This window comes from Podarcis melisellensis (genome assembly GCF_964234715.1).
Source record: "Podarcis melisellensis genome assembly, chromosome: 1".
NCBI classification, from domain to species: Eukaryota; Metazoa; Chordata; class Lepidosauria; order Squamata; family Lacertidae; genus Podarcis; species Podarcis melisellensis.
The window spans coordinates 67,286,010-67,313,789 of NC_138528.1; the positions used below are offsets into that span (position 1 = coordinate 67,286,010).

General features: G+C 41.9%; 1 long non-coding RNA gene across 5 annotated transcripts in view; it reads right to left on the reverse strand.

The window, feature by feature from the left end:
* Positions 1-1,342: 1,342 nt before the first annotated feature.
* Positions 1,343-27,780, reverse strand: part of LOC309374150 — a 127,542-nt gene continuing 101,104 nt past the window's right edge. For all 5 annotated transcript variants that reach the window (XR_014170367.1, XR_014170368.1, XR_014170369.1 and 2 more), the window contains 3 exons: positions 10,510-10,664; positions 6,818-6,897; positions 1,343-2,219 (listed from right to left, as the gene is read on the reverse strand). This is a non-coding gene — a long non-coding RNA (uncharacterized lncRNA). The remainder of the gene's footprint in view (positions 2,220-6,817; positions 6,898-10,509; positions 10,665-27,780) is intronic.

Here is a 27,780-nt window from a genome sequence, read left to right on the forward strand (position 1 = left end):
TTCCACCCACACTAGTGGTGAAGGTTGCTCAAACCACACAGCCACCACTATACACAAAAGCAGGGGAAAGCTCCAAGTATCTTATTCACAATGAAAATATAGCTGAAACATTCTGGATCTTTCACAAATGCACTTTGGCGACTGCAATATTCCAGAATAACAATGGAACGATGATAGCGTCATATGGAAGCATGCAGAAACACACACCCCCGACCAAACCCAACAGCTATAGCACTACAAAAAGTATATCTGAAAGTGCCCTAAGTCAAAACCATTTATTTCACAGACATTTCAAGACTCGGCGACTCAAGGCTAGGGCACATGAAGATAGGATTGTTTTACAAACAGAATTCCAAGCTCATTGCCATTCAGTATGCCACACATTTTGGTCTCTTGTTTTACACATGGTACACTTTTTAGGTCAGTCTGATCCTTTTTTTATCATTTTTGGATTACCTTTTATGCCTATGCACTTTGCCATTATTTTACTAATCAAGTGCTTATTTTTCTTTTTGTGTCTGGAGACATAACTGAAGAGTTCTGATAAAGTATCGCCATTTATTGCTTTCATTGTTCCAACAAAAGGCATCTATCAAAGGAATTTTGAGATGCGTCACTGTATCCTTGCAGAAGACATTGAAATCTATTTTGAGATTAATTTACTCAAATGCCTCTTACAATTCACTGGTTAAAATAATCACTATCTCTAGCCAGTGCAGCAAATTCAAATTATACAAAAGCTGAGGTTTTGCTTGCTTAGTATAATCTTTTTCTTTTAACTTCTCCAGAAAATCTGAAGCCTATTCTATATCTAAATGTGATTTCATTCGAACAGAGTGGCATGTTGTAGAAATCCATATGGAGAAGCAAGATTTCTACTACTGCACTATAAAATATCCTCCTTTAAAGAGAGAGAGAGATTACAACAAAAGGATTTAATTTTGCACAGCTTTCTGTCTTACAGAGCATATAATGTGCAGCTCAGTCCTGTGCATGTTTACTCAAATGTAAGTCCCACTAAGTTCAACACCCTTTTTTAAAAACTCAAGTAAGTATGTTTAGGATTGCAACTAAATTTGATGTGTTGTATCACTAGGTCCCTTCCCCCTCCTTAATGCAAGTCCTTATCATTCAAGTTTTATTCCGTTTGGTTTTTTTTAAAATATATATAAATCTATAATTTATTTATTTGTTAAATTTCTATGCCACCCTTCATCCAAGGATCAGAGGGTGGTTTACAATATAAAAACACAAAAATACATAACATACTAACAAAACAAAAAACCCCCACACAGTTTAAAAGGCGATAATATTTTTTTTTAAATTTCTTTTGCAGTACACACAATACACACCCTCCAATATTCCCCAGTGGAATAAAGGAACATTGTTGTATCTGTGTAGCACCTGTAGTCTCACACCAAGGATCTTTGCATGAGCTGGCACCACCATATCCCACTCTGCTTTTCACTGCCTCCTTGTGATCTATTTTTAGTGTCTCTGCATTCATGGGTTAGGCTTTTGGTAAGCGGAGACAGGGCCTTTCCACTGGTGGTATCCTGATGATAACAGCATCATTATTGCATGCAGGTCCTGCCTCAAAACCTTGCATTGTGGATCACTCCTGTTCAGTTTTTCAGCCATTCAACCAGTCATTACATACGGAATTTCATTTGTATGACGCCTTTCCACAATTCAAACCATGCTCAAGGCAGCTTACAACATGAAAAAATGCATAACTACAACAAAACAAAAGTATTCCTTAAAAAATAAACTCAACTTTAAAAGATACAAAACCAAACACAACAATTTCAACATAAATCACAACAAAATCTAAAACAAAGATTTAAACAAACCAACAGCAACAACCCCCTTCAACGAAACCCCGCAAACATCACCCCAGCCCAGGAGTCTGTTCAGCAGCCTCAACTTTTGTATCTGGAGTCAGCCCAGGCTCTGCCCACCCAGGCCAGGTAGAAATGGCCTACAAAGCAGGTATTCCAGGACTCACAGCCAAGATTGTAATAACACATTCCATAATGCTATATTCTGTGTCCATCTGTCCCCTCAACTGTCAGTCACCATTCTATACCAATTGAATGTGATCTCACTGGACAGTTATTCAGTTCTTGCTCCCATGCCCAGATTATTTTCCCCTAAGTATTTTCCTTTTGGTGTGTCTGCAAACCTCAGGACTCCACTCAGAAAATTCCATATAAGTGCTAAATAAATAAAACATGAGGGTTATACTTCTTTAGAAATGTGATTTTGGGGGAAAAATGCTTACATGTTGAACAATATAGGACTATACATCCAAGATTTATACTTATCTGTTGAAGCCTTATACCCCAAAGAGCAGTCCTTTTAATTAAGACTCTTTCAGCAAAGCAAACAACATCCTCCCATCCTCATGGCTCAATTTTGCTTTGGCCTGAGATGGATGAGAATCCATAACAGAAATCAGCTATTTTCTTCAGCAGGCTCTAACATCTGCCTTTTTATTTCCTTTACATTGAAAGTCATTATATGACATTTATTGAAACTGTGAACTACAACTGCCACCCATTAGCCTTGCTGTTTAATTGCTGTAAGATCTTTTCCCCTTTTTGCTATCCTTTTGTCCAGCTAGATCTATGATTTGTCTTAATTTAGAATTGTAAGCTCATGCAGAAAACACCAATTCTGAAAAGTAGCTACAGTGGTGCCTCGCAAGACGAAATTAATTCGTTCCGCAAGTCTCTTTGTCTTGCGAGTTTTTCGTCTTGCGATGCACGGTTTTCCATAGGAATGCATTGAAAATCAATTAATGCGTTCCTATGGAAACCGCCTTCCCCCGACCTCTTCTGGCGGGCGGCATTTTAAAATCGCCCGGGACAGCGGAGGACTTCTCCGCTGTTCCGGGCGATTTAAAAGCCCCTGGGAAGGCAGGCAGGGGGGACAAAGACTTTTGCCCCCCGCCTGCCTTCAGAAGAGGTCCAGGACAGGCTTCGCGGACCTCTCCGCAAGCAGCGGTAGCGCTCCTGCGGAGAGTTGCCAGCGCGCCCAGGCTTCGCGGCCCCGCCGCCGGGCTTCGGGACATCGTTCCGATGCCGGGCGGCGGGGGGAGGCTTTCTCGCCCCGCCGCCCGGCATCGGGACCATGCCCCGAAGCCGGGCGGCGGGGGGAGGCGTTCCTGCCCCGCCGCCCGGCATCGGGACGATGCCCCGAAGCCGGGCGGCGGGGGGAGGCTTTCTCGCCCCGCCGCCCGGCATCGGGACGATGCCCCGAAGCCGGGCGGCGGGGGGAGGCTTTCTCGCCCCGCCGCCCGGCATCGGGACGATGCCCCGAAGCCGGGCGGCGGGGGGAGGCTTTCTCGCCCCGCCGCCCGGCATCGGGACGATGCCCCGAAGCCGGGCGGCGGGGGGAGGCGTTCCTGCCCCGCCGCCCAGCATCGGGACGATGCCCCGAAGCCGGGCGGCGGGGGGAGGCTTTCCCGCCCCGCTGCCCAGCTTCGGGACATCGTTCCGATGCCGGGCGGCGGGGGGAGGCTTTCCCACCCCGCTGCCCAGCTTCGGGACATCGTTCCGATGCCGGGCGGCGGGGGGAGGCTTTCCCGCCCCGCCGCCGGGCTTCGGGACATCGTTCCGATGCCGGGCAGCGGGGGGAGGCTTTCTCGCCCTGCCGCCCGGCATCGGGACGATGCCCCGAAGCCGGGCGGCGGGGGGAGGCTTCAAAAGCCGTCCGGGGGCTTTTAAATCGCCCCGGACAGTTCCGGGGCGATTTAAAAGCCCCCGGTTAGGCAGGCAGGGGGGGCAAAGACTTTTGCCCCCCGCCCGCCTTCGGAAGAGGTCCAGGACCTCTTCCCAAGGCGGGCGGGGGGCAAAAGTCTTTGCCCCCCCTGCCTGCCTTCAAAAGCCGTCCGGGATAGCGGGAAGCGCTTCCCTGCTATCCCGGACCGCTTTTAAAATGCTGGCGGTGGGGAGCAAAGCCTTTCGCCCCCGCCGGCCTTCCTGGACCTCTTCTGAAGTCCGGAGGGGGGGGAAAGTCTTTGCTCCCCACAGCCAGCATTTAAAAAAAGGTCCCCGAGATTTCCCTATGGGCTTTCGTCTTGCGATGCAAGCCCATAGGGAAAATCGTCTAGCGAAGCGTCGCAAAAACCGAAAAACCCTTTCGTCTTGCGGGTTTTTCGTCTTGCGAGGCATTCGTCTTGCGGGGCACCACTGTAATTCTGACTAGCCAAATACGGGCCTTATATTTAGAACTGAGTGTTCATTAAAGGAACTGGGATTTTTCAAGGTACCAGACACTTCCTGCCAAAAAATGAAATGAAATAAAATGGAAGAAACCCAAGGCAGGGCAGATTTTAAAATCTACACCTTTCTTCCATTTTATTTCATCCCCCATCATCCCTAGCTAGCAGGACCAGTGGTAAGGAGGAGGAGGAGGAGGAGGAGGAGTTGGAGTTTGGATTTGATATCCCGCCTTTCACTCCCTTTAAGGAGTCTCAAAGCGGCTAACATTCTCCTTTCCCTTCCTCCCCCACAACAAACACTCTGTGAGGTGAGTGAGGCTGAGAGACTTCAGAGAAGTGTGACTGGCCCAAGGTCACCCAGCAGCTGCAGGTGGAGGAGCGGAGACACGAACCCGGTTCCCCAGATTAGGAGACTACCGCTCTTAACCACTACACCCCACTGGGATGGTGGGAGTTGTAGTCCAACAATATCTGCGGACCATAGGTTTAAAAAGGCTGGTAAACAGGCTTGGATTAAAGTGCTTTTTAAAGAAAACACAGACATTCTTACAGAACATGGCAATTTCTTGCAGAAATTAATCACAGTTTGTATCATGCTTTTAATGGACAGAGCCACTGGAACCTTTTGCCTTCACCATTATCCTATGAAGGCTATGAATATTATTACCATTTTACATATGGGGAAAGAGATGTGTCCAGTACTAGTGATGCTGGACCCAGACAATGCTTTTTTAAAGAACTGAAAGGGGTAGGATGAAGATATAATTGCCTTTGGTGTATGGAGTACAGATCTTCTTATCTTGGTGACCTTTCTGGTCAAACACAATCCACCACAGGGTGAATGTCTAAAAATCTGGAGAACCACTACCAGGAGGCAGTAGCTGATAAGGGAAAGGGCCATAGTTCAGTAGCAGGGTGTCCACTGTGCATGCAGAAGGTCCCAGTTCAATCCCTGACATCTCCAGGTCTCCTGCCTGATTCCCTGCAGAGAGCTGCTGCCAGTCAGCATAGACAACAGAAAGCTAGATAAGCAAATGATCTTACTCAGTATAAGGCAGCTTCCTATGTTCCTAACTGAGCTAGACAGGCCAGTGGTCTGATTCTGTAAAAGGAAACTTTCAGTGTTCCACTTAGGGGATTTCCCTCCATGCCACTGTGAACTTCTAAAACAAAGGTGCTGGTGTGGCTAAAAAAAACATACAAAAAACCCTTCCCATTTCTCTGACAGATCACTGAATATAACAAATAGCTTGCTGCATAGCAAACTGCCACAGAAGCAGAGTAAGAGCAAAGAACACTGTCTCTGTGACTAGTCTTATTATTGCTACATCAACCTTTGCCGGAAACAGGCATTTCGTTTAGCTGATGAAATTCAGGCAGGCATCCAAGGCTTGTTCTATAATGTACAAAAAGATATGTGAAATTCCCCAGATGGCCATGCAGCATCCCTAACTCAGGTCTGATGCCTAGTATTGATTAGTGTAGGGAGTCATTTCTGACCGACCGGTATAGTGTGGCGTCAGTGCTAAGAAAAGGACAAGTGGAGTCATATCCTGAAGGGATATAGTGAAATCTATGCTTTGTGCATTTTCATTGTGCCAAATGCTAATGGACCTGCACCTTAAAGCTGGAGGTAGATATTCATATGTGTTAGGCAACATGGTGCCCTCCAGACCTTTGTGGACTGCAACTCCCGTCAGCCACAACCAGCATGGCTGACGATCAGGAATGATGGGAGTTGTAGTCCACAACTGCTGGAGGTCACCATGTTGGCTACAGCTGCCATGCACTGACTGCATCCCACTCCCTCACCTGAACCGTTTCATCCTGCTAAATTTTCAAGGAGTTTGAGGAGCCACCAGTTTATGCCTGAGGAGCAGGTTCTTCATTAGATGGCAGGGAAAAGGGCAGGTTAACCAGGGGTAAAAACACATTGCTTGTGTACTTGTGATGGAAGCAAAGTGGCATGGTGCGACACTTGTGTCCATGGAGTGGAAATGTTGGCAGGGGTGTGTGAAATATGCCCTGCACATTCGCCTGGGATGAAAAGAAGAAGATTCCACCACCAACCAGCAGCAGTTTTCACTCTGGAGAAGACCAAAGATATAGTATCTCAACTTGGCTCTTAAAGATATGGCTGTTTCTGAGATTGGTGGAGCTGTGGAAAGCATAGCCCCATAAACTGGAGTAGCGAAGTGACCTTGGATGCAGGTTTCACATGCTAATGGGAGAATTTCACTGGATACAACCCCCCTCTCACACACACTTGGAAGCCCCCTGTGTGTGCAGGCTCCTCCATACAATCAGGAGGACCCTACACTGGATAAATATTTGATTAATGTAGCACTCCCATTCAGAACTGCTACTGAATGGGTGGAGGTCATGAGACCTGGTGGAGATGTTCATGGGGGTGGGGCCCTGGTTCCTCTCCACCTGTTCTCTGAACTTATAGAACAAACGCCTGGAGAGGGCTACCACACACAATGCATTTTGTTTTTGCATTCCTGTTCTTTGTGACTTTTCAGGTAAATCTACTTAAATCCAGACTCTCCTGCTAAAACCTCTTCTCTTTCACAATCACACCTTTACTTTCTCACACAACCATGTGGCCTGTTCCTGCTGTGCTCCTTTTGTTGTCCTCCACCAGAGATCCAGGCCTCCCCCAGTTACTAGAGTCAAATGCACACCGGTTGCATGTCTTATTTTACCAAGCTATATCCTAGCAGCATTCTGTCCTTTTAGCAGCTTCTGCAGCTTTCTAATTTATTTTCACAGACACTTTCCGGATCTAGCCAGCTCTTATTCAATTACACTATAATTCTTTTCCACATTATGGAGTGGTTTATGTTCCTTTCATTTTGCATAAACAACACTAAATCAAAATCTCTTTGTGTTCTGTTTCATTAAAGACTGATTACCGTGTTTGTTTGTTGTTCAACAATAAATAGTCTGGCTTAAAATACCCATCTGAATGCTTTTGTTTAGCAGGCGTTGAATGTACTTATCCTTTACATTTGTATGATTTTTTTAATTTAAAAAATCATGGTCCTTGCAGGAATAAGCAGTTGAAAGGATGGCTGCTTGTTGCTATTGAAAAGCTTGCCATTTTTTTTACATACCTTTGTGGGAAACATGAAGAATGGGAAAAGTTCTCAAAGCTTATATGAAACTTTGATTATGTAATGAGGATACTGCTCAGCTGAGTTACATGCAACACATTTCTACCTCCTGCCATTTGCTTGATTGGCATGTTTTCACATTCCTTTTTCAATTTGCTCTTGGAGAAATATCCTGAAAATATGCAGCTGATAACAGAACCATTACAAAACTGTGTTCAGCTCTGGTGCAGATTAAAAAAAAACATGTTTTCAACTTTATGGTTCAGTTCTAATTGAGAGACTAATTTTGAACCAATTGTTTGGTAGGAACATAAGAAGAGCCCTGCTGAATAAGACCAAAGGCCCATCTAACCCAGCATCCTGTTCTCACAGTGGCCAACCACGTGCCGGTGAGGAGCCCACAGTGCAACAGTGCTACCCCCACCTGTGATTCCAGAAACTGGTATAAAGAGTAGGGGTGAGGGAGTAATTTGAACTGCAGTTCTCCATCCAAATAATCTGTACAAAAATGCATATACTGGGCAAAGCATGCATTTAGTGAAAATAACATACAAAATGTATTGTATTAGAGGAAATTGTTTTGCAAAAATGTGTATATTAGGAGAAAATGCACTAAAATTCTAATACATTTTCATTAGGATTTATTTTTTTTAATAGCAAACTGATATGGAATTGTGGGAAACTAAATTTAAGATTAGTAAAATGAGAGACTGAGAGAAATCTTAATTGACATATTTGGCTATCTCTCATACAGAGGCATACTGCCTCTGAGCATAGCTGTCAATCTTCCTTTTTTTGCGGGAAATTCCCTTATTCCAGCACCGTTTCCAGCTGCTATCCTGGATTGTTAGATATCCCATAGACTGTCCCCGGGACAGGTGAGGCTGCTGATCCCTTATTTTCGAGGCTGCTGATCCCTTATTTTCAAATCTGAAAGTTGACAGCTATGCCTCTGAGTATGGAGGCAGAACATGGCTAGGAGCCACTGAGAACCATATCCTTCATGAATTTGTCTAATCTTCTGTTAAAGTCATCCAGGTTTGTTGAAAAAGGTTCAGCCACTATGAAGTTGTTTTCAACTAGCTCAAATACATTTCATATAAATAAATAAGAACACCCCCCCAATGATTAGTTGGTGGTCTTTGATTTTAATTTTTTATGTGTTTTTTATTATATGTAGATATAATTTCAGAGTGTTCACAAGTAGGGCATATCCCTATGGTTTCATACTTATTTAAAAGGGATTAGACCAATTAATGGAGGATTGCTCTATCAAAGCCATGATGGTGAGGTGGTGAATGGAGAAGTACAAACCAATTTGCCACACATTTCTATGTGATCCCTTGAGACACTTTAACGATCGTTTTTTGCTTCATGTCAAAGATTGTGACTTATTCTTGATGGTTTCAAAAAGGCAGGGAAATATGTTACCACCCAATTGATTGGTCTTTCCTCATTAATGGATAAATACTTAAGTGGCTATTGGCTTATACAGTGCATTTTTTTCTTTAAAAAATGTTTAGGGGTACTCTCATTTTCCTACTCATATTGAAATACCACCCCTCAATGAGGCCAAACTTAGATTCGCAAAAAGTTTAGGGGTATGCGTACCCCTGCATCCCCCCAGAAAAAAAGCACTGGGTTTATATGAAATTGTCAGTGCCCAAAGCAGGGTCCATTTATAGTAGTCCTTAAACTGATCTTGCAGATTTTCTACAATGTGAAATATAGCTTCATAAACAGGTTTATGAGCATACTCGTTTCCAAAGTACCAATATTTTGCAGGTTTAAATACTGCAAAGCAATATTCCTTGCTTTTGGTTCATGTGGCTAAAGAATACAATTTACAGTGACACGCAGCTGTCTTGCCAAAACACATCACTGTGCACCTTAAATCATTTGCACAAAGTTGACCTAATGATGTGATAAACAGAGAAGCTTATTCACAGAGGGTTATGGAGCACATTCTTCTAAATAAATGGCCGTTTTTGCTATGAAATAGGAAATGCTATGGTTAAGACACAAAAAATCAGTCTACCAAAAAGTAAATGGTACAGCAACAGTCCAAGATGCAATCTCATGGGTACCCCGGAATTTCTTGCAACTGTCAATGGTCCAGTAACCATGGTTTATGAGTTATTGCAAATGCACTGATACGAGCTGTTTCGCTCCTCTCCACTAGCACATGGAGAAAACAAACCAATGATCCCTGGCATAGTGTTATATCCATCATATCATGTGGAGAATTGAACTTAAGATTGGTAAAATGAGAAAGTAAGAAACCAAAATTGCCAGATTTGCCTGTCCCTAAACTGATGCACTATTTTTTCCAAAATGAAACCATCAAAGACAAAAAACACACTATGCCACATTTGGTTTGGTCATTATATTCCAAACTGTCAAACCCATTAGAAAAAAATATAGATGTTTTGTCGCTCTCAGATTTGGAGATTGTGCTTAATATGCATTTCTGTCTGAAGTGCTGTTTCATCAGTAATTCAGAATTCTTGGGTTAATCTATTATGTTAAGCATGGGGAAGATCATCCCAATTAATAAGTTCATAAAACAACCACACAATTGCTGGGAGGGAAGCTTTTTAATTTCATTTAACTTCATGGAGACCTAGAGCAGTGACCTTTAGCAGATGAATACACTTACAGAGAAGAGGAAAACACTGCTCAGAAATCACTTTACGGACAAATTTAGCTGAGACAGGGCAACCTAATACATTCATCCCCATGTGCAAGGACAAAATTCACCCGAAATGGATTGTAGTGAGCACCTTTGCGCACAAAGACACTGTCAGCTAGAAGTTATTCTGCAAGTCTGGCTAAAAATGGCCTTACTAGCAATAATGTATTTATACCGAAACAAAACCCTTAGGAAACAGTAATACCCTTCTAGGAACAGGCACAAGATATAGCTGAGGGAACAAACTAAGAACATTGCTGTAATATCTAATAGGACATAAGTGTGTTCCGACACTTTTCAGGGGGGCAACGTTTTGCTATGAGGCTGCATTTAGAGAAGCAAATGGATCAGTGTGTTCTACAGTGGTATAATCCCACCAAATTAAATATCTCAGGATTTGTTTTTCACAGCAAAAAGGTAACATTTGGGGGTGGGGACATTTTTTTCCCCTGCAAAGGGGCAGCACTCACCTCAGGGAGGAAATGTTTACTGAGAAGTCAGGGTCTCATCCCTCTCTCTGGGCAAAGCGATTGTAAAGAGTGAGGTAGAGGGACTGCACTCTGCACCCACTTCAGTGGAGTTGAACACTGTCCATTTTCAACTGGTCCCACGTAGATTACCTAACCTGGAGGGAAGGAGCGCGTTAGAGCAGGTGAACCACTTTGCAAACAGGAATCTCCGATTTCAGCTCAGTGCAATGCAGAATTATAATTTTCCTGGCATGCTTTAAAGGAAAGCAGTTTGTACTTCCACACAGCAACAGGGTAAAACGGATAAGGGTCATAGGAAGTTATCTTCCACTGAGTCAGACTGTTGATCCATCTAGCCCAGCACTGTTGACACATTTTTAGCAGGGGTTCTCTAGTGCTTCAAATAGCAGCATTTCCCACACACACAGCTGGAGAAGCCAGGAATTGAACCTGGAACCTTCTGTATACAAAGCCAATGCACCACAGCCCTTCTCCCTTATACATTTAAACAGTGCTTTTTTCTTTTAAAAAAATGTTTAGGGGTACTCTCATTTTCCTACTCATATTGAAATGCTGCCCCTCAATGAGGCCAAACTTAGATTCACAAATGTTTAGGGGTATGTGTACGCCCCAGGGAAAAAAGCACTGCATTTAAAGCTACAGCAACAGCATGTGGTTTCCATTCCAGTGAGGCAGGGGCAACAAGATTGGCCTATCAAGAGCACGGAAGCCCAGGTGAATGTACGTATCGGTGGTTCACATAGGCCTCCATAATGGGGCCAGTGCATTTTCATTATTGCCTCCTTTGATTGGAGAAATACTGTTGAAGTTTTGGGATTCTAACAAATAAAGTGAAGGCCCCTGAGTTCTGCTATGATGGATTGTGCTAAGCGTATTAAGGTTAAAAGGACTCTAGAAAAATATGTTCAGTTTCATAAGCACGTGGAAAAGGGCTAAATCATCTTGGCATGTGACAGACATGCATCCGAGACTACAGGGTGGCTTGGTTCGCTTTTCAGACGGCAAGCTATGATTAATATGCACCTTGCCATTCTCTATCTGATCTGCCTCATCTAAGATGACAATAAAGAACTACAGCGCACCGGGCAAAATAAATACAACAAAACACAGAGCTGTCAGTGCTTTTCCTCTCCTGTGATGTACTTTCCCTTGATAGACAGAACAGAACTGGTCTGTCACAAGTAATAGCCACAGCAATGGCAAACCTCTGGTGGTGGTGGGGGGGGGGACCCATTTTGAAAATGCAAAGAGAGATAGGCTTTATTTCAGTGAACTTTCCCCCGTGTTTAAGTTGTTCTATGTTCATCCTTTTTTTTTAAGATTATTGTTGGTTTTATTGATATCTTGCTTTTTACTATTACATATAACAGCATGGGCTGTGGGCCTTACTGTGAGAGGAAGGAGAGGCAGGCAAACCAGCTAAGCTAGCCTCTCCTACTTTGAGCCTCACTACTGCCACCTAGGGGGTGTTTTTATTCTCTTACCGCCTCTGCTAAACCACGCTGTTATTTTTTCCTGTTCTCTTCACTTCTACTAATGTCTTTTTAAAGCAATCAATTAATGAGCCATACTTTGGGGGAGGATCATTTTAAAGCAGATTGACCCACAAGAGCAAATGAGAAAACTTAAAACACAAAAAGTACTCTGTTTAAGAAAATCACATCGAATGATACAAGTTTGAAATTACTGATCAGAGGCTGAGGAAATAAACTGGCAAGAGCTAAATCTGCATGATTGTATCACCATCATTTCTTCCAGGCCGAAATGAATCCCATTGTAAACATCATGCCATGGTGACAATTAACCTCTGACATTTCTACCAGCTTTTATAGGGAAGGCTATAAACACAGACTCTGTGTTTACAGGCCATAAACGACCATGTTGTAATTGTGTAATTACCTTAGGAAAAGGTGGTAAACATGATTTAATGAATGGGTAATTGGTGGTTATTTCTGGTTTTTAACCACTTTGGAACGAGTACTCTTAAAGGATGATAAAGTACTTCAGCATCTTTAAAGTACAAGTCACTAAGAGGCTGTAAATATAAGTGGGTTGTTTTAGCCAGAAATCTGCCTTTCACTAGAATTGTTTATTTCTACAATAGAAGCCTCCAGATTGGATATAGGGTAATATCCAATGCAATACTCAGAGTAAAGGTAAAGGGACCCCTGATCATTAGGTCCAGTAGTGACCGACTCTGGGGTTGCTGCGCTCATCTCACTTTATTGGCCTTCCCGCCGGAGTGGTACCTATTTATCTACTTGCACTTTGATGTGCTTTCGAACTGCTAGGTTGGCAGGAGCAGGGACTGAGCAACGGGAGCTCACCCCATCACAGGGATTTGAACCGCCAACCTTCTGATCGGCAAGTCCTAGGCTCTGTGGTTTAACCCACAGCACCACCCGCATCCCTCAATACTCAGAGTAGACTCATTAAAATTAATTGAAATCCATTGATTTCAGGGGTTATAATCTGAGTATGACTTCATTGAGTATTTATTTATTTCACAAAATTTATACACCACTTGGCTGGGGCAGGGCAGTGAGCAAACAGATCTCAAAGCGGCTTACAAACAAAGTTCCTCCCATTATTTTGATGTCCTGTAATTGATTTTCATGTGGCTCTGCCAGCTGCTGTTTTAGATTTTACTACTGTTGTTACTGTAAAACCACTCTGGGAAAGTTTCTTTACAGTGTGGGGTAATTAATGATGATCATCAAGATGTTGTGAGGGACAAGAATTTATCTTAAAATATCAGTGCCCCTGCCCAAAGGACTGTGGTATATTATTTCAAAATAGGAAGGTGTTTGTCTTTCCCATATAATTGGATACACTGTGGATAATATACACAGCGTATCTGCAAATTTTGTCACATGTGAAGCAGCCTAAAGGCAGTTTTTTTACATCTCCTCTCAAGATAATTTCCCTTTCCGTCTTCCCAATCAAAACGCTAAACATATGAAAATATTACAAACTTAATGAAAGCAAAGCAACCATGTTGAAAAGTGTTGCTGGGGGGGGGGAGAGAATGGGGAGTGAGACTCCTGAAGAATCAATTAAAGAGAACTTTCAAAGGATGTTCACTGTCAGGCAATTATGTAAATTATTATTAATGAGCGAATCAGTTGCTCCCAGTGTCTGATCTTAAGTGTGATGCACATGTGTTAGCACCACAAGCAACAACTGGGAGTTCAAATAAAGGATATTTGCTACAGGGCCTACAGAATGGGTGCCCCCACCACCACAAAGTACTGTAGTAGATGCCATGAAAACACTGGCAGTTTGGAGCAACACTGAGTTAATCTGTCAAGACACACTACAGCACATTTTAGCTCTGACTCAGTGGCTTAACATATTCAAGCTGAATCACCAGCTCTTTCAATAGAACTATCTAATAGCAGTTGAGGAGAGCAGGAGTGGTTATGGAGAATATATGCATGCAGAGGATGAGATGTATATGGCAATTCAAGCAAAAACCCAGATTGACCCTGGGATGCCTTCACATTGTACTTTGCTATATGTTTACTACAGTAGTAGAGTTTGCACAAGTACAGATATTTTTAACTAAGTTGGGTGGAAACCAACCAGCTTCATAACTTTGAAGTCAGCTTGTTTCCTATAACCATAGCTAAGATTAACCACAGTTTGTGCAGGTTAAGTTGACATGGCAAGCTGTGTTTAATCTAAAACAGAAGTGAATGTTTCCAAACTCTTTTTTGAAGCCACACTGGAGGAGAAGCCTATGAGCCCAGAGGGAAACTAGGTGCATTTTCATAACATTAATGAACTGGACAGCGGACCCCGGAAGATATAAGTTGGGGGCTTACTGTGCATAAACCACATTGAGGTTTTATTACAATCATGCAGTATGCAAATATTGTAAAATAAATAAATGAACCTGCTTGGAATTTATTCAGATTATGATTGCAAAAAATAAATAAATCATAACTTGCACAGCAGATGTTGACAAATGGAACTGACAATTCTTCTAGAACCTGGACTATGATATCAACTGCCAAGGCCCAAAACACCAACACATTCTAGTAAACTAGAGTCGGACACGACTAAACAACAACAACACCTTTTTGTGACCCAATCACACCTTTGGGACTCTATCGTAGCTGAAAAGCATGGTATAAATATAATAAACCAACAGAGTCCAACATGTGAATAACTGTAGTCTGATATTTGCGGTGTGTGAATAAGAAGGTATTATTTCGCATGAGAAAGGAAGTATTTCAGCAGCATGAAATAACTTTGTGTGACTGCATGTTAAGCTAAGGAAATAGATAATTTAGACTGATTCTGTGAAAGTAGTCAAATTAAATTGAAGGCTTTTCTCACCACAGAAAATGCAAGCTGCATTTGAGAGTGTTGAGAGTCGATGAATATAATAAAATAAACAAGCAAATAAACATCGCTGTCCAAAATATTGTTGTTTTTAATGATCTCAAAGTGTTGATGCATTATCCCAACTGAGACCCCTGGTCCGTCTTGCTCAGTATTGTGTACAATGACTGGCAGCACGTTTCCAGGGTTCCAGACATGGGCCTTTTCCAGTCCAACATGGAGGTGCCAGGGATTGAACGTGGGACCTTCTCTGGCAAAGCTTGCACTCTACCCCTGAGGAACAGCCTGTCAGGGATTGTTTGAGGAGAGCTGCACTGAGGAGGAATGGTGGGAGCCTCCCCCTGCTCCTAATCAGGATCCTGAATCTGCCCAGGAGCAGGAGGACAGTATAGATTTGGAACAGTGGTTTGCAGAGGGACATAGTTCAGAAGGCAGAAGCTGGGAAATAGTGGATGGGGAACAGCTACGAGAAACAGCACTGGGAGAGAGAGAATTAACAGATTCACTGTCTCTGGGAAACATTCCTCCGCCCAGCCCAAGGACAAGAAGAGCTGATAAGGTGGCAGAACAGAAAGCACAGTGGTTGTGTGATCAGCTTACAAGACGCGGTAGTGACATGGGTGACTAGGGAGGAAGTGGGTGGGACCCTTAATTGGGAGCACCTTCATTCCTAGGAATAGATTCTTTGTTCTCTCGCTGTGATCATTAAAGTTTCTAACTGGTAAGACTCCTTTCTCTTTGTTCTGCTTATCTACTGGGGGGGGGGGAGCCAATTCCCTAAAGCCTGACACAGCCCCTCCCCAAGCCACATGTTTTCCCTATTAGCACCTAAAATATAGGTAGGGAGGTCTATTCTTTATACGTAAGGAAAACAAGGAGGAGAGAGGTATACCACCCCCTTACTAATCTACCATTTTTATTTATGAAAATATTTATATACTGCTATTCATTTTTAAAAAAAAAACAACAGTGTGGTTTACAACAAACACACACAAAACCATATTAAAATGTTAAAAGCAGAAATCAGCTAGCTATTATGGAAAGTTGTGTTCTTAACTGCTTGCATAAGCCTGATGGAATAGAAAAAGTTTTCAGCAGGCGTTTAAAGGTTGGGATGGAAGGCGCCTGCTGAATCTCTATTGGCAGAGTGTCTGGGCTGATGACACTAAAGGCTCGGTTTCTTCTTCTTGTTTCAAATGAGCCTTGCCAACTCAGGTTTGCTCTGCAGTTTTAAGCAGATTCTCCCTTGGCCTGAATCCAGTACTGGCAGTGAATTGGGCGGGAAGAAAATTGGTTAATGAAGCAGAACGCAGTATAGAAACACAGGGAGGAAGGTAGATTTTCTTCCCCTCACTGGCATCCTTTTTTCATATAAAAAATAAGGAGTTTTCCACCCACTCCTGCTGTATTTTGGAAGAGGGAGAGGTGCATAAAATATGGCTACTATCCCATCTCCCCTGGTTTGGCTCTATTTTTCCTCTTTAAGTTGCTATTTCCATAGGAAAAGCCTTAGCATCATTATCAAATGCTTACAGATAAGCTCGAAGCTTGCTTTCAGAACAGCTGAGTGCACTTTTTCTGGCTTAAGCAAGGATTCTGCTATTTTCACTATTTGCTTACTGAATTAAAAAAAAAATCACTGTATGTAGAAGCTAAAGCTATGCAAAAACCTAGTTGGCTGGTGAATCCATCTCATTATATTGCTGTGCCGCCTTATCGCCTTACCTAGCATTAACAAAAATAGAGCATTTAGCCTAATCCTCTTGTTGGAGTCACTAGAAAATCTTCAGCCTGAAACCAGCAATATTTGAAAAACAGCAATAATTAAAATATACCTGAAAAGGCTTCAGTCCCAGCTTTCTGTATAGATCAAAGGAAGACAGGGTGTGGGTGGAGAATACCAAACAACAACAACAAACAAACCACCTTCAAGGTCAGGATAGAGTTGTTCCAATAATTTCTTGCTGTCCTTGTCAAAACTGCAACAATCTCCAGAAAACAAACATTAAGCTTTCATTTCCTGTTGTTCTTAAGGTCTGCACCTGTATTAAATGCAGCTATACCAGCTATGAGAGACAGAAACCTCAATCATGATATGAGGAAGAACAAACACAGCAATTTACATTCATTTATTCATTGATAGATAATCAAACATTCACTGTGCAAGTTTATGTTCATGGTATATATTCATCTCGTTCTATCAAAGAAGTTGTATGATCAGCCATATCTATTTCCACCATTAATTTCAACAGAGAGACTCTGCTTCTGTGGTAATAAATCTTGGAGCTGGGTTGGAAATCTTTTCATATTGCACCTGAAGAAATATCTCCTCAAATGGGGATCATATAGGTAAGGGAGTAAAATTAAAAAATAATTCTTAGTTTTCTAGTTAAGGCAAACAGGCAGACAGGTCGTGACAAGCACTGGCAGACGAAGGTGGGGCTGGGGGAAACGGTCTGCCCTGGGTGCCATTCCGGGGGGTGACATTGCGGCCGTCCCCACCCCCTGGGACACTCGGCTCTCGCTGCACACGCCCCAGGACATGCGCCGCTTGCCACACACACCCCGACACATGCCACTTGCCACGCACCCCCTGCCGCATGCTCCGCCCACTGGGACGTGTGCCAGCCATGCCTCCAGATGTACGCTGCTCCAAAGAAGACTGACTGTCAAAGCCCAAAGGGCTACTGTCCTGTGCACACTCAGTCAAAGAAGACAAACGGCTAATAATTCATTTTTTTCTTGACAAAAGTGCACACACAGCAGAGACTAAGATACACTGGACACACACACACACCTCTGGTGTCTATGTAGTTGGCCTTGACTTTCCCAGGTTCATGTCTGGTGAAACAGTTGAAGCAACAGTGGGACTTTGTCCCCCCACCCACCAGGCTAATGTACCCTCATCTGGTGAAGTGTGTAGGAAACCTGAGACTTCTGCTGCATCAAGCCCCTCCTGGTTCTAGGAGACAGCAGGGCAGGGGAAAGTGGGGATTTGATTGGCCCACTCTTTGCCTGAGCAGCCTCTTCCAACATTTTCTGTGGCCCTTCCTCTGTTTCTGACTACTTGGACCCTTACCCTTCCTTCCTTCCTTCCTTCCTCCTGCTTCATGGGTGGCACCAAACCCCATAAATTGCTGGCCCCCTCTCCTAGGTCAGCCTCCGGTCCTCCCAGCCCTGTCACACATTCAAGCCCTGCCTTCCCCGACAGCTACATATTGATTGTCCTATCTGTTAAAAGAAATGCATAGTTATATCATGGAGTGAAGAACCTTCTTCAGCTCAAACACCACTAGGTCACTTTCCAGGGTCACATGCCCACAGTGGGCGGGCCAAGAATCAAAAGCAGGTGGAGCAATGCATGTTTATTTTACCTTTCTTACAGTAGGCTTATTTCTATGCGCACTCAAACATCCCTCTGTTTCCATCCATGCAAGCAAAAAGTATGATCCAAGTTCAAGGATGCACAAAAAGCAAAAACTCTCAAGGAGGCTGCAAAGTAGGATCCATAAGGAATGAAATGCACAAGGAGAAATATCCTACTCATTTTCCTACCGCTAAGGTGTTGGGAAATCTGTGGCCTTCCAGATGTTCTTGAATGATGACTCATATCATCCCTGAATTGGAGTCTGACAATATCAGGTGTGGGAGGAAGCAAAAGGTTACCTATCTATGCCCTAAGCCAACTCTCTATGCTGAAGCAGAGTTTTTTCCCCCATTGAGCATATCTTTCATAGCTCAGAACATATGTTAGCACTGTGTGCCGCAAAATAGTCAACAGGACTAGGCACTCCTCCAGACAACCTATTTATTCACCATTCATCCCAGTTTTCTTGCACAAAGCTAATGTGGCAGTTAGACTGTATCAGGTCTTTACTGAACATTATTTCTGATTTGTTTATAAGACATTCTTATTCATCCGCCATTCATCCTACATTCAACCTGATTTAACTTGTGGGGTGCTTACATATCTTCCCATTAGTCATTTATCCATCATTTTCAATGCATTTCCCCATCACTTTCCAAAGCCAAAAACATCTGTGTGTTTGGGGTTTTTCTTATATAAAAAAGTAGCTTTGTTCCACTAGAGCAACAGAGCACTTTAATCCACTTTAAATGTGCAATCCTACAGTTCCTGTAGGCACTTGAAACTCTCCCACAAAATACTGAGGGTCTAGAGGCAGCCTGAGAAACATGCCGCTGCTCAGCAAAAAAATAAAATAAAATACCTTCCTTAAAGTAAAATAAAAAATTCAGATTATTCATCTTAAAGGGACCCTGAAGAAAATAGGATAGTCCCAAGTCATTGTGATGATTGTGAACCACTAATAAAACAATACTAGTTTTAGGATACTGGGATAGAATAATACTAGCTTTAACAGAATATGACTGAATATCAGTTTTTTTCTTTCCTGCCTTATCCTAACTGAATAAAACTCATAGTCTAGCTTTGAGAGCCATAACTTTTCAAGGACCAGTAAGGCTCAGAACATAATTGTTATTTAATAGCTGCTTTGTGTCTGAGAACAAGGACCCCTGGCTTTGCTTTTTATTTTACCCTTGAAAAGTCCTGTAATATCTTTTTGCTTTTTTCATCTGTAAAAATGATTATAATGGTACATTTTGCAAGTCGTTCCCCTTCACCCACTCTCTTTGTATTTGGAGAAAGCTCTGTACTGGAATATACCAAACCATAATCACTATATCTGAATTTTGAAAAGAGTCTGCTTTCATTTTACACATTCTGACATGTTCAGATGATCTGCTAATGAAATAAAGAAATCAAAGTAATCCAGATAAGGAAATGCAATCAAAAGACCAAGGTGAGGAAAGTGTGATGCGGGAGAGATGAATATGTTTATAACCAGGAGTCAAAGATGATCTGAAAACTAAATAGAGCGCTTCTTTGAAAGATAAAAGAAAACTTGGATGTTCGAATGCCTGGTCTTATCAACAATTTGGAAGTAACAGCTTCCAGGCAAACATGTTATTTTTCTTCTGGAATCACCACTTATACTACACAGAGTTGATAGCCTTTAACTTTTTCTTATAGGTAGTCTGATCCTATGCCTATCTAAAATAATGGAAAGCAATGCCTAATGCTGAATAGTAATAACTGAGGTGCACAGGTAGGGAGAGTATTGTTGCACTCAAGTTCTGCTTTCAAGTTTTCCCCAGGCAACTGGCCAGCCACTGGAAGAACAAGATGATGGACTAGATCAGCCTTTGGACTGATCCAGCAGGACACTCTTTTTGTTCTTGACTGACTAACTGAACATTTAGCCTACCAACAACTTGGTAGCAATTCCATCACAGCCTAGGTTGGATGGGGCGCTTCAGGGACTGCCACTTTGGCGAGGTGGGAACTGCTGGTCCACCACATCAGATAGCTTGAGAAGCACTGCTATATACCACAATGTGTGACCTTGTGCACGTTACCATCTCAACCTAATCTACCTCACTGGATCGTTGGGAAGATACAATGGGAGGGACCATATAAAACACCCTGAACTATTTCAACAGAGAAAGAGTGGGATGAAAATATGACAAAAAATAGAATATGTTTTCCTCATAATAATATTGTGATCCAAAGGGCACCCAGTTAGCTTCATGGCTAGGTGGTAGCTCAAATCTTGGTCTCTGCAGTCCTAAAGATTCCAGCCTTAATTGGCAACACCCTAGTTACATACTCTGAAACCCATGAACAGATTAAAATCCAGGCATTAAAGTGCATGTTTACTCTCTGCTCACCATGATTGAGAGTATGACAGAATAGGTGTGAAAGAGTAATGAATCCATGTAGTCTTGAGGGCAGACCTTTTGCTTTCTAAATAAAACAAACTGACCTTGACTTGTGTCCTTGACAGATATTCTTCTGTTAATTTAAGATTGACCTATTTTGTTGAAGTATCAACGTTATGAAAGTTCACTCCTTGATGAGTTCACGGGCTCCTGCTTCACTGGGTTTAAGATTTCCTTGGTTGGCTATAAACATTTCCTAAAGTGCTTTTCTTCCTACAATCAGCAGACTGAAATGGAATCATTTCTCTTTGTAGTACTTTCCCAGGCTAAAAAGCCATCAGATCTCTCTTTTCCTTTGAAGAGGAAAAAGCTGAGGAAAAACTAAGCCTGGGAAGGATCAAATGCAGCTGCAAACAACCCATAATACTCAAAAGCTGTTGTCAGAGTGTTGTACTTGTATAAAGCATAATAATGAAAGCTACAGGCAGGGATTTTCAATTTCAGGACTGCAAAAATATTTACTGTTTTTTCTAGGTAGTGGCTAAAGTTTCCACTGTGCTCATTTCCAATTAGAACTATTTTTATCTGGCTTGATTTTATTTATCACTTAGAATATTAAAATCCTGCTTTTTAGTCCCAAAAGACTTACAAAAGTAGCTTACAAAAGATTCTCAAAATAAAACCATTCAAATCCTGTAGAACAACAGAAATTGCATGGGCTTTGTCATCTTTCCTGTTCTACTTGATCTGCAGCTCTAAGAACATTTTGACCCTACTCCAAAATTGACTGTATAGGAGTCCTCCTCTTGACTTGAATGGACTTTGGTCCTCCTCCTACTTGCTACAATTCTACAAAATGGTGGTTGTCACAATCACCAGTTGAAATGTGAAGTAATAACTCTTGCTTCTGACATAGCTCATCCAGAATTCAGTTTGTTTCTGAAGCTACAAAAGTATACAGATAGCACGTTTTGAATTCTTCTTAGTGAAAGAAACATATACTAGGTTTATGACTCATTTGTGATATTTTGTGCCTGGTATGCAGGACTGTTTTAGAAAAGATACTTATATTTCTCAACAACATTGTTGGGGAAAATGAGAACTCATCTTTCCAAAAGCTTCTGGGCAAATCAAATTCCTGCTACTAGTGCCTCTGACAGGAAATTTTGGCAGGGAAAGTAAGAGAATATTTTTCCAGCTGCAGGTTTTTTAAATAACAAAATGGAAAGGAAAGGAAAGGAAAACATCACTTAAACAAAAGCATTTGTGTAGCTGGAATGCAGCTTGATGTATAAAGGTAAGAGATGTATTCATTTGCTCGGCCTACTTTTGCCTCTGACTACTCCTACAAGGGAATGTGACCCTGGAAGGTTCTGTTCAAGGGAATTTAGCCCTTGGACTGAAAACAGTTTCTCATTTTTAGGTTGAAACATGACAAAAGAGCACATAAAATAGCATATTGAAAACATTTTAGCAAAAGCATGTGTGAGAACATTAAAATAGAAAAATCTTACAGGCCAAAGACTTGTCTGTAAGAAGGTTTTCACACAGTGGTGCAAAGACATCAACAGAGCTTGAGATAAGCCTCTCTAGGGGAATAGATGTCACAGTCTGAGGGCAACTATGAAAGAGAACCACCACCACCCCTCATGTTAACTAGAAATTAAACAATCATACAGGAATGCTTCTCCAATACCCTCCAACATCTTCAGGGCCAAAACCGAGATGCATGTATTCAGAGCTGCACATCCTAGTGAGTCACATGACCCAAAATGCTTTTTGAGGCTCCGTACTCTCACAAAAGAGCACAGTACAAAAAATGTGTGGTGTGGGGCATCACCATCTTGTGTGGCAGGGCCTCAGCACCCCCAAAACACACATTTCTGAGCACCATGCTCTTGAGAGCACAGCCCCCAAAACAGGATGTCATGTTTTTATCTGGACAGTTGAAGGCTATGCTCTCCAGAAGAGCAGGTCGTAGCTAGCACTTTAACTTGTGTCCAAATATGAACCAGAAACTGGCATAGCTATTTTAACAAAGGGGAAACACAATTCCAAAAAACAGCTCCAGCTGACAGTCTGGCTGCCACATTCTGAATAACTGACAGTTTTTGAGGAGACAGCCCTACACAGAGCACATTGCAGTACTCCAATCTGGGTATAAATAAAGCAAAAGGTCACTATGGTCAGATCTAACATCTCTAATAATAAGCAGCACTGATGCAGCAGTCTAAATTGACATAATAAACATTCATAGCAGCCACCACATTTCCAAGTAAATATAGCAAAAGATATCTGAATTTCAATTTGCTCCATTTCATTCAGGAATTACTGAAGCTGCCACCTTTCCCAAGAATGCTACACTTGAGACTGTTTGGTAATTGCCTCAGTCCAGGGAATCTAAACAAGGTTTGTTCAGCAATAGTCGTACCTTAGTCTTACTAGTGGTTCTCTTGATGGGGAAGAAACCACACATACACAAAGTTTACTACCACCTCATATGGCCTTATCTCCAAAAAGCTAAAATAAGGATATAAAATGACAGCTTTCCAAGGACTTCTGAGTTGGTGTTTTGATTTTTGAGCATCTGACCCAAAAGTTTAACTCAGTTAGCCCCCACTTACCTGTTATGCTGCACCTATGCAGACCCAGAACCTTTGAAGAACTTCTCCTAACTCCTTTTTTTTTAACATGTAGAACTTCTCCTAACTCTTTTCTCAATACACAAATGGAGCTTTTCTCCTAGGACTTTCAAAATACGTCTGGATGGCATGGATGATATCATTTTTCAACTATTGTAGATAATTGGATTTCTACGGAAATACCAGAAGTGTTTAACTTATTATTTTTATACTACAACTCCTTTTTCATGCCACATTACTTGTTACCAATCCTATTGCTTTAATAGGATTATCATTGAATAAAAGCTAGTGTTTAACTGACTAAACATACCAGAATCGAACAAAATATTTATCTCAGGCACACACTAAGGCAAATAACACTACTTAAAAAGTCTAATGAAGCAAATGAAAATGAATTAACAAGCAGGGGGGAAAAGTGATCAGGCACTCATTACGTAAGCCACATCACAATAGCTTACAAGAAGAAACTAAGAGAATACAATAAAACCATTAAAATGCCTCTATTTATCACTAGAAAGATGGTCTGGTCAATAGATTTCCTTGACAAGAAGATTAAGGTCAAGATTGAGTAAGATTAAAATCAAATTGTAATGAGGCCCAGTAATCAATTTTGGCCTGCAGACCTCTTCCAGCCTTTTGCATTTCCCAAACCAATTACTCAGTTTTGGACAACTCACAACAGTATTTTTATACACTGAACAATGTGTGTCTAGCTGTACCTTGAAAATAAGGCATGTATGGTGTCTGCCTCCATCTTTGGGTGACACACCTGTTGCTTTAATTGTTCTGAGGCAAAACTTTATGTAACAATTCTCACCCTGGCTGCAACCGGACTCCTATGCAAAACTGGGGAGGATGCACACAATCACTTATCATATTAGTTGAAAATGCAGATGAATTGGGTATGTGTCATGTTTAAAGTGCAAGACCCTGAGCGCTCTGTTTCATGTTGCAACTTGGTTTGACAGCAACTGGTTTTCTTCCTGCATTGTAATAAGAAAACATCTTGAAAGCACTGCTTTTTCTGTAAAAGGAGGGCATCCATTGCCTTTCATTTTTCTACTGTGAGCCACTCATTTCTGTTGGCATTTGTAACGATGTTTAGAAAATGGTAAAGGAAGGTTTCTTGCAAAGATCAGTTTGAAAAATTTAGCAGCCATAGTACACTTCCTCCTGTTGTGGTTCTTTCTGTAGTATATATTCCATTATAAGATTACAGCCAGAGTTTGCAAGAGCATCCATTTGCTAGACTCCCTGCCCTTTTTATGTGAGTGGATACAAATGATTCAGTATTATTGCTTTCAGCGAGGCACATGACAGAATGCTCAGCCAAGTTATGTATAAAAGTTTCTGTTCAGGGTTAACAGGTTCATCTTTCAGTGGGTTGTTAATGCATGAGTAATACGCACAAAAGCCAATCCGTTTGCAATAGCTAGGTAGGGTTAAAAAGCAAATTGCTTTCAGCTGAAGCAGCCCCAATTTGTCAGGGCCCAGGTGTCAATTAGAAAGGCAAAAGGGGCATGAAATAAAAACTACAAGAAACGGAAATGTGATACTTTATCTGAATTCATCTTCGCTCTGCCATTTCTAGTTTCAGAAATCCCGTTAATGGTTTTAAAATGAAAAACACACTTCATTTGACAACCTGGATTTTGCTATTAGCTTTAATGCCTTTGGTTCTTTTGCTTTCTTTTCCCCATGTTCTTAATGAGTTGTTTCAGTGTTGCAAAGATGATTACTCTTTTACTCCTTTCCCTTTCAGCATCCTAGTCTCATAACACTAGCGTAACATAATGGCAGGCAATGAGTTTCCAGGTGATTACTGTATCTAACACCCTGGATCTTTCAAGGCAAGCTTGGGAATAGAGGCTGATTAATCTTAATGGGGACTGAGTGAAAACTCTGAACAAGGCTGCCTGAATTGTGAATATTGAATTTGTAAATGAAAATTGTGATGCATGGATCTCAGAGGTTCGGTTTAGAGGGACACCAAGATCTCACCGAATCTAATGCTTTTCTTACAACTCCTTCTATGATGAGGATGGTGGAGGTGACACCATCATTAGAAAGGCTAAGCCTTTCTGGGGGGGGGGGGTTACTAAAAAACAAAAAGAGGAAAGCTTTAAAATTGGGGAAATTGCTCGTAGCAATTTAAGCTCTCTGCTTTCAAACAGCATTGATTTCCAGTGATGAAATAGGAGTTCTGATGGCCTTGCAAAAGAATTACTAGGTTATCAGTGAAACAATATTAGGCATCACCTTAAACAAAACAAGAGTCTAACTCCATGAAATTTGCACTCGAGTTAGAAGGTAAAACCAAGTGCTGTGCTAAAGAGAAACTTATTCAGGGTCATAAAGGGCCCCTCCAGACATGCATAAGCATGCATTCATGATTATTTGTGCTCATGATACTGCTGGAGTGTTCATACCACTATGAATAATTTTACCACTATGAGACTGCACTCCTAAGGACATTTGCTTTGAAGTAAGCCTTACTGAACCTCATAGGATATCCTTCTGAGGAAACATAACATAGAATTGGGCTGCAAGTCAAGGTTATTGTTTCTTCCAGATGACACAGTTATATTAGGTTCATAAGCCACCTAATGTCATCTTATGTCAAAGTCCAAGTACTTCTGTCTAATGCTTCAATGTCGAGGGGAATATAAGCTGAATAACTGAATAACTGCACACCCTACTTGCCATCACTAACAGAACACATAGGTTTTGTGACAAATATTTAATGAACATAATTATTTCATTTAGGTTCCCCATCTGCTCTTCCTATTCTAGACTACCATTGGTCTAGGCCAGCTACTGAAATAGATTACTGGGGTCCCTATCTCTCAAGGAACTGAAGACCTCCAGATGCATTTTTGACCAATGCAGACATTGTTGGATTCGATACCAAGCCAGTTTCCCTCTCCCCTCCCCTTTTCACTTAATACCCAGCCTGATAAAGAGTTTTTACTACTATGTGACATTTTTGTTGGAATCTTTCAAAGAAAAAGTGGCGGTGTAACCCTTAGCCATGCATGCTGCTAATGTAACCTTCCTTTTCTCTGTTTATCTTATTTGGTGGGTTGTTGTGTATTTTATTATATTTATTATCCATCATTCTTCAAGCACAGAACCTAAGGTAGCATTACTTATGGTTCCTAGGCAGAAATGGGATGCTCCCATCAAGGCACTGACAAGATCCAGACCTGGTTAGTCTCGCTTCAGCAACACGGCAGCTTCAGACCATATCTTGGTACTTTTCTCTGAGAATGCAAAGTATTAGCCACAATGGTGGTGCTTCACAACACCACTGGTCCTGGCCCACACACGCACGCTGACACAACTTGGCACATGTACTGCCATCACATACATGTGATGGGTCTCTTCACTTGCACCCCCTCCACATAAACATCCAATGTTTGGAGAGGACAGCAGGACCATGCCTCTTGGCCCTGCCTGCAACAATGCACGCACTCCTATGCATGCTGGGGGTCTTGTGAGCACCCTTAACATGATACAGCATTTATGCAGTACATTGGTACTCACAACTAGGGGCCATGGACATTGACTACTATGAAAACCCAAATTAGAGTGAAGCTGTTAAAGTACATTGAGCAAATTTCCAATTTTCATTGCTATTACATAGTGGCAGCTCCCTTCTGGCTTCTATTTCAATCTCTGGCCTCAAATTTAAGGTGTCAGAATTTTAGTATCTCATTTATTTTGTGAAAGATGTAGTAAACTTTACTATGGTGACCTTTTCTATGTTCCTTAATTTTTGAACTTCTTCCTCCTCCTCCTGTTTGCAGTCTCATATATCTTGCATGAGCAAGAAACATTTGGAAGAACTACTCAATCAAAATATGTCACATCACATAATCTAACATCTACTTCTTAAAACTTTATTAATTTTTACTGAATTTGCAAAGCAGTTAAGATTTTCTTTGGTAGTTCATGAAGAATCTTACAGCAGGGATACTGTGGGGTGTTGGTTTTTTTATATATTCTTTGCCATTGCATTCCAAGAAGCTATGAGCCCTCTATAAAAAGGTACCATCAGTAGAGGACGACTCACAAACCAGGTCAACCCATTATAGCCCATACCCCTATTTGCCTGAAGGTGCAGCAAGTTTCCAAGGTTCAGAGAATCGAAGCTGGACTCAGTCGGCTGTAAGGTAAAAAGCAGTTAAGACAGACTACAGAGCTGTACATACACACCCATCTCACAGTTGCACTGAATACATAATGGCAGACAGCAGCACACCCACTGGTCCATGTCCCTGCTGGCCAGGCTCCTTCAGAAGCCATACATTTGAGAAAGGGCCTAAGTCTGTAGGCTTAACTGCAATAGAAAAGGATAAACTGTGAATCACTAGATTTTCTTGGACTCCCAAATTCCATCAGCCCCAGCCAGCATGGCCAGTGGCCAGGGATTATGGGAGTTATAGCACCACATCTGGAAGGCCACAGGTCAGCCACTCCTGCAGCAGAAAAACACCCGCTACTTAACTGAGAG